The sequence below is a fragment of the Pogoniulus pusillus genome, chromosome 22, assembly GCF_015220805.1.
Source record: "Pogoniulus pusillus isolate bPogPus1 chromosome 22, bPogPus1.pri, whole genome shotgun sequence".
NCBI lineage: Eukaryota > Metazoa > Chordata > Aves > Piciformes > Lybiidae > Pogoniulus > Pogoniulus pusillus.
In genome coordinates, this window is record NC_087285.1 from 11,982,641 (window position 1) to 11,990,868 (window position 8,228).

Sequence of the window (8,228 nt, forward strand, 5' to 3'; positions counted from 1 at the left end):
TACAGCAATTCTGTTAATCTGTTCTACAGAGGGGGAAAATTACTACAGCTCTCTATTTTCTCTGCTACATATCAAATATTTCCTTCCTCACCTATTTATTACTATTTTTGTATTAGAACAGGAGCAGGATCTTTGATCTCCAATGTCAATTCTCAAATATTTTGTATTAAATGAGAAAGAATAGAGGAAACTATGAATGTTATTATAGGAAATGTTTTGCTAGGGGTATTGTTTCAAGATGGAAGCCATTTTGACAAGCAGGAACATAGGTTTATAGTGTTTATAATTAATTAATTATTTCCATCAATTTCTGAACAGTATTCACTCTGTACAGTAACTGCTTCATCTGACTGGATATACACAAAACAAGGGAAACAACAAAGAATCTCTAAGTTAACCTTTGGAAAGCAAGTGTTATTAATATGCAGCTGAGTTTTATTTGAGAGTTTTGAATGTTGGGGAAGAGCATTTCTGCAGGCTTTAAAAGGATATTAAAGCAAATAAGGAAGATGGAATCTTGAGATGGAAAATTAGTCACCTCTAGGAATAAAACTTCCTTTTGAAAATGGGAATGTTAATTATTAATCACTTCCAGACACTGGCTCCCAGAGTTTCTATGCATGTTTCTTTATTTGACTATATACATTGCTGTCTGATTAAACAATTCTTTTTTTCTATTATTCTCAGACTGAGAGACACCTGCTGATTAAAGTGGAATTTATCAAGTGCAGGATAGTCTCTTTTGACAAGGCAGTTTAATGATGACCAAAATAACAGGCTTGAGGTGAGGAGAAAGTTCTTCACTGAGAGAGTCATTGGACACTGGAATGGGCTGCCCGGGGAGGTGGTGGAGTCGCCGTCCCTGGGGCACTTCAAGGCAAGGTTGGACGTGGCACTTGGTGCCATGGTCTAGCCTTGAGCTCTGTGGTAAAGGGTTGGACTTGATGATCTGTGAGGTCTCTTCCAACCCTGATGATACTGTGATACTGTGTGATACTGTGAACAGCAACTGTTGCATTTTAAAATGTCAAAAACATAGTGGGGTTTTTTTTCTCCTTGGTGTCACTGAAGATTGAACATCTCCAGGCAGAATCAGCTCCCCTTTTTCACTTTTTCTAGGGTTTGTTTCTTTCTTTTTAAATTTTCACACATAATTTGATTTAGTCCTTGTGTGAGAGGGATTTCTTCAGTTCTATCGTTAATTCAGTAGCCAGTGGCTGGCAACGAAGTGTGCTTATACAGAGGGAAGTGAGATTACTTTTGGAAGCAGTCCCTCTCCATTACACTGTGCTCTGAGATTGTGGAATTCCGTGTGAGTGCTACGATTGTTTGTTTAAACCACTGGGATTTTCAGAGTTGATTTGCTGTCCATGTCATTGCTACAAAGAATCACATTTAAGAGATTTAGTGAAAGATTTAGTTGTTACTTGGTTCATAATAGCTTTCAGGACTATGTCAGTCAGGGTTGCCTCTAATACACTGGAAGCTGGAGTAAGGTCTGACATGACATTGCCCCATATCTTCCTCATGGATTTGGAAATCATAAGAGGGTTCTCACTAGAAACAGATTCATAGAAAGGAACAACTTCAAAATGGGAAATGCATTTACCTTCTTGACATAGGATTTTGGCTGTTTGTTGTGCTATGAGACTAAGGTCAGATAACTTGATCTGATTTCCACAAAAACACTAGGAAATGATACAATAAAAGCACCAAAGCTCTGTCTGATAGTTATATCAGTGTAACAAGCAGTAGCAGCCAGTGCTAAACATAGTATGAAAAATGACTATGGTTCAACTCACTCTTGCTGTAATTCTGTTATACTGTTGGTTCTGTATTTATTGCATGCAGTGGCACAGAGTGGCACAGCAAGAAGCTGTCTTTTTACTGCAGCAGACCTTCATCTGCTTTGAATGTTAAGTAATTTCAGAATAAACAGCAACTGAAATGACCGAAGTCAATGTAGTCTGCTAAAGAGTTTTGCACTAATGATTCCTACAAGGGGAATTTGGCCTTGTTAAAAAGTATGTAAACACTGAGAAGCAATTCTAAAGGCCTCTGATGTCAACTGTAGCCTTTCTATCTCAGAAATTCTTATATGTTTGCTTTAGAAAAGCAGCTTCTCTACAGCGGAATGCTCATAGCAGTTTCTAAAATGGCAAAGTAATTAGTTTTCTTAGTCTAAAGTTCTTCATAAAAAGAAAACACAGAAGACATACCTAAGCAATGGGTGAGGAGGAGGTCTTTTATAGCAGAAAATCAACTTTAGCTTTCAAATCTCTCAATGAATCTTAGCAACCTACAGACTAGTAGCAAAATTATAAGAATACTAAATTTGCCATGTCATCGTAATGATCAGTATAGTCTTTTATCTAACTAATTGTAATAACTCACTTTAATTGCTACAAGAAATGAAAAAATGAAAAAAAAAATTAAATAAATATAGTCTATCATGCCAACTCTTTTATGTGAAGGTTGTGTTATCTTTCCTCACCCTTGCAAGGGACCATCTTACAACTTTATGCAGAGACTTGCAGGATTTTCACTGTTTTTACGTTGTGTTTCTACAAATGATACTGAAGACAAATTTGTGTGTCCATAGGATACAATATGCAATAGAAGACCTGAGGGCAGTACTTTAAATTTTCTGCCAAACCCATTTAATTTTTTTGAACTCCCCTGGATGAGCACACGTTTATCCTTTCAAGGAACAGGTGCTCTTCTGAAAGGAACTGAGTAATTCACTCTTCACTTGGATTCATTCTTAAAACTGAAGAGGGCTATTTGGTTATAACACTCCACATAACAGGATGTTCCTCCCCCTACCTTTTCGCTTGGTAATCCATTTTGATGGACCTGTTAGCAGAAGACCTAACACCAATCCAGATTTAGGATCCTATCAGCTGTGCAAATTTGTGGCAAGTGGGTGATTTAGATCACATAAAAGAACTACTGTCAAAAGCATTCACAAGGCTGGCTTCACAAGACATTTTGTGATGGGCTCTGAAGCACAACATACCTAAAAGGCACAAAAAGGCTTCAGAGGACTGTGTTTTTTCCTCAGTATTCAAAAACAGTGAGAAAAAAAAAATTGAAGCTGTGACTTCAAATATGCTCTAGAATAAGACTGCAGAGTGGAGGTTGGAGAGTTTTTCCTCATCTTACTTTTGCTCACTACCAAACAGGTGCTACATCCGAGCTGGTCAGCTAGATGCTCAGTGACTCATTTCTATCATGTGATTTTTGTTTGCTGTTTCAGACAGCTTCCCTGATATGGAACTAGTTGTACCTAGAACAAACCTGCTATTCCCCTGTATCTTTAAAAGGTGTCTAAACACCCTGTTGAGATGGAGCCGGTTATAACATGTCTAACTTAAGGTGAGATGATCTTTGCATAAAGGGGTAACTATGCCAAGTAAGAGTGTTCCACTCAAGTCCAGTACTGCAGCTCTTTGGCCACAGAACATGTTCTTGTGAATAGTCAGATAAAGATTCTCATAATGCTCAGAGCTGATGGAAATACAAATAGAATTTCTTAAATAAAGAAGTTGTTGCCCAAGGCAAGCTTTTATCAGCATTTTCCTCTTCTTAGTTCAGTTCAGTGAGTAAATTCATTCCTAATGGTTCACAAAGAAGTTACTGCAATACATGTTACCCCCCCTCTCCCTGCTCCCTAAGCTACCTCTCCAGAAGGCTTATATGATGCTCATTGCCACGTCTTTCAAAATGCCCACCTTCTGCAGTTGACACAGAAGGTTAAGCTAGTGCATGGTGCATTTGCTGAGCTCTAGTGTCTTACAACAGTTGAGGACAGGAGCATTTAAATTGTGAGTTTGTTTCTATTGTACACTATTTAACATAATAATTGAAATCTAGATTATTCTCCACAACGACAAGTCATTTTTTTGCTGATACACCATTTTTAGTTGAAGACTCTAGAAGGTCCCAAATTTTATGCCTTCCACTCTTTTTTTTCCCCTTCCCTTTTATTATTTTTTTTAATGTAATGCATTACATAATGTATTTGCCTGTTGTGCCCTTGGAAGAGGACTTCTTGTTCATTGATTGTTTACAGAAAACAGAAATGTGCAATTCTCTGACAATGAGGCTCTAACTAATCAGTATGACATTTGCAAAAATAATCACTGATTACAGAAGGACACATAGAGATTGAGTTCAAACACCACAGTTGTTATACAATAGCAGCACACCCAGTAGAACTATGGAACAATAACTTATGATGAAATTCTCAGGAAGATGGAAGTTTGATTTTGTCCTTTCCCTGGCTTAAGGGAAGGTTGTTTGTATCTGTAGCTTTAAAAACATGCTATTTGTGGTCTATTTTCTTGCTTCCAGAGTGAACACAAAATCTGTAAGAGTAATCTTTATGCATTTGTATTATCTTCATGGGATTTTTGGAAGCAGAAAGTCCTGACTGAGTATCCAACTGTAGCTGTGACTTACTGGGATGCTCAGGCACTGAAGTCTTGCTTTAACCACACTGAAATATAATCAGAACTCAGCCCATAACTAATAACTGTTTCTAAATGACAGTGATGGCATTAGGTTAGTTCCCAACTACCACTCTTGGCAGAACAAGATGGGTTATATAAGATGCCTGTGCATAAATGCATGGTAGCAGATAATGGAAATTCAACACCTTCAACAAGTGACCTGGGAAAGATGATCATTGCAATGGATTTCATGGAATCATGGAATCAACCAGGTTGTAAGAGACCTCCAAGATCATCCAGTCCAACCTATCACCCAGCCCTGTCCAATCAACTAGGCCACGGCACAGAGTGTCTCATCCAGTCCTTTCTTGGCGACTCCACCACCTCCCTGGGCAGCCCATTTGTCCCAGTTTGAGAACTGTAGGGTTAAAAAAATCCTCTGGGGACTAGAAGATTGTTATTCAATCCCATAATTCTACTATCTCTTTATAAACTTAGAGCCAGGCCAGCTTACTCACCTTTCCTCCTCCTGCTGCCCTGTGTCTGCCGGAGCTGCTTTATCAGGAACAAACAGGTAAGCAGGAGGCCTGGTTTGAGGCCTCCAGAGGCCTGTGTTTAGGCCTCTTGCATGACAAAGGCACTGGTGGGGGGGGGGAGAGGATTGGAGCACTGAGGGTTATAGATCGAGTTGTTGGGTTGGGGGAGAATGCAAGGGAGGTTGCCAGGGTTGTGGTAATTGCTTTGTAATGTCTTCTCTGTATCTCTTTGTAATGTCTTCTCTGTATCCCTTTGTAATGTCTTCTCTGTATCTCTCTCCAAATATAATTCTGTTTTTTTTTCTCCAATTTCATTTGAGAGCTTCATTTCTGTCAGCTATCTTTAAAAACTGCCACACCATTCCAATGCCAATCACTCTCTCTGGCAAGAACTTCCTCCTGACATCCAGCCTATGCCTCCCCCGGCACAACTTGAGACTGTGTCCCCTTGTTCTGTTGCTGGTTGCCTGGGAGCAGAGACCAACCACCACCTGGCTACAACCTCCCTTCAGGTAGTTGTAGACAGCAATGAGGTCACCCCTGAGCCTCCTCTTCTCCAGGCTAAACAACCTCATCTCCCTCAGCCTCTCCTCACAGGGCTGTGTTCCAGGCCTCTCACCAGCTTCATCGCCCTTCTCTGGACACGTTCCAGTATCTGAACATCTCTCTTGAATTCGTTATTACAGGCTTGCATTGGGTGTTGAAATTTTGGGAGTGCGATTCTAACACACTTGTTTTAACCCAGTCATGGCCTGGTACATGTGTTGGTACTATGAATGCTAAACTGAGCCAAATTTCACAGAGGCATTAACAGACTTAATGCTATCTGGGGGTTTTGCTTTCCCCCTACTTTCCCCTCTGTCACTGTCACTAGACAGGAATACTCTTTTCTCTTTCACAAAGGACTGAGCCCTGCATGGCAATGAAAGAGGAAAGGTCTCTTTCATCTCTGTTTGGTTGCTCTCTTGTGCAATACAGGGAACATTATACGCCCTATTTTTCCTATGTATTACTAAGGAAGTATTAAGATTTCACTGTTGAAGTGTGATTGGGAAGGACGAGTGATTCTGTTGATATAGCTGTCAACTTTCGACACATTAAAAGGTTAAGATCTTGAGGTGTCTTGCAGAAAAGATTTTGGAGAATCTGATATTCCAAATCTCTATCCAGCATCAATTGCCACAGAAACTCTCTGAATAATTTGCATAGCAACTGTTGCTAAGAAAAAAACCTGCAGCCTAAACCAAAATTCTGATAAATTCAAATCCTATCAGCATTTCCAGCAGCTGGAGAAGACTAAATATACATAGTTCAAATGGCTGGCTTCCTCCAGCAATGGTATTTTTAGATGTTTCAAAGAAAAATAATGATTCAGAACACACAAATATTCTTGCTATATATAAACTTGCAGGGAGGGGGGAATGGCCATATGAAAGCAACAGATCATCTAGGTTTCCGATATGTTGTCTGACCATGGGTATAATTCATATCTGAAGCCAAATGCACCTGTGAAGTAACTGAGCTCAGACGAAGCTTCTCCTTCCCCTAGGCTCAAGCATTCTTTGCAGTAGTGAAATGGATGTTTTGACAAAGGTTTCTTGATCAGACCAAACTATCCCAAATTTACTAAGCTTTCCTTGTTAAGCAATGCACCAAGTCACAATGGAAGACAATGCAGAAGCTCAAGTGCTCCTGAAACACTACTCCTGGCTGAGTTTTGTTCACAAGTCCTTGAAGTAGTATTGTGTCTCCCTTAGGATTTCTTCTAGTGAAGTGTTTGGGGGAAAGTGCACCTCCATACCATCTGGAATAAAATAATGAAAGGTTAAAGAGAAGTACAGGAATTGTTTCCTTTGGGGGAGTAGGGGGAATAGCAAAAACTGCAAAAACCTGCCAACACAACCAAGCATTAACACACATTAAAAGAAAAAATCCCCCTTCCCCCTCCTCCCAAAAAAGGAAAAACACACACACAACCAACAACAAAATTAACAAACAAAACATCCCAACCAATAAAACCTGAAACAAAGGAAACCAAGAAATCCCACCAAAACAAAAATACACAAAAAGCAAGCAAACCAAAACAACCATGAACAAGCACAGCATACAATGCATTGATAAAGGCATATGTGTTGACTCAAAGAAAGGACTAGAGTGATGCAACCTGCCAACTACTCTACTGAATGAGTCCAAATCAGTTATCTCTTTCAGCAAAGACTCTCTTATGTCTCTGGCCCTTTGGTGTGACAAACCTGTCATAGGCAATGACTAGGATTAGCCTGTAGACTGGACCAATTAAGTTGGTGAATGGGATGCCCCCCCTGAAGGAACTAAATATCTCTACACTAAGTTTCTCTCATAGAAACTCCTGATAGACACCTTTCTCCATGTTCTTTTTGTCCATATCAGGCACAAATAAATTGTTTGTTTGTAGAAAACAGGCAAACAGAAAGAAATGACTGGTAAGTCTTTTTTCTATCAGAAAACAGTAATCTCTCCTAAATGCATTAAATTACTCTTTTTTATGCATTAAGCTAAAACTATATGCATAAACATATGAGTGATTGAACTCAAGGTTCTTTGCCAGCACTTCACAGACCCATGGCTGATTTTTTTTCTAATTGTTTTTGTACTTCATTGGAAGTTATGGTTTCAGTATAATAACCCCCCCAATATTTTATTTATGAAGTTCCTAGGCTTTGCTTGGAACGTTACAAATAGTATGCTAGCCATACCTGCTAACCAAACACAAAGTGCTTCAGGGCATATCTGACCTTATAGCCCATGCAGTTTGTCCTATTTTCATGTGAAGTGGGTATAATCTTTCAAAAGCACTGAAGGAAGCAGCAGCCACAACTCTGTTTTCAAGTCACTGATAAAAGAATATAACATTGCACTCTGTTCAAGGCATCTTTTCAAGACGGATTCAGTCAGAATATGCTTTTTCTTTAGGGTTGCTAGGTCAAAAGGCTACAAGAACTCAGAGGCTTTGTGAAGTAGCTAAACCTTGGAAATGTACCCAGTGAACTTTATGTATCTTATCTGCAAATTTTCTGGGTTTTCTTTAATTTATCATCTTGCCAAATTTTCCCTAGTTGCTCCTTTTCAGGTTGAACTGTGTTCCTCCTTAACAAAAAAAGGTCTCACTGACTTAGCTTTCAGGTGTTCCTGCAAAAGTCAGAAGCAGCATGTGTTTCTAATCCCCTTTTCAGTGCCACTTTAAATACTGCAGCAGTTG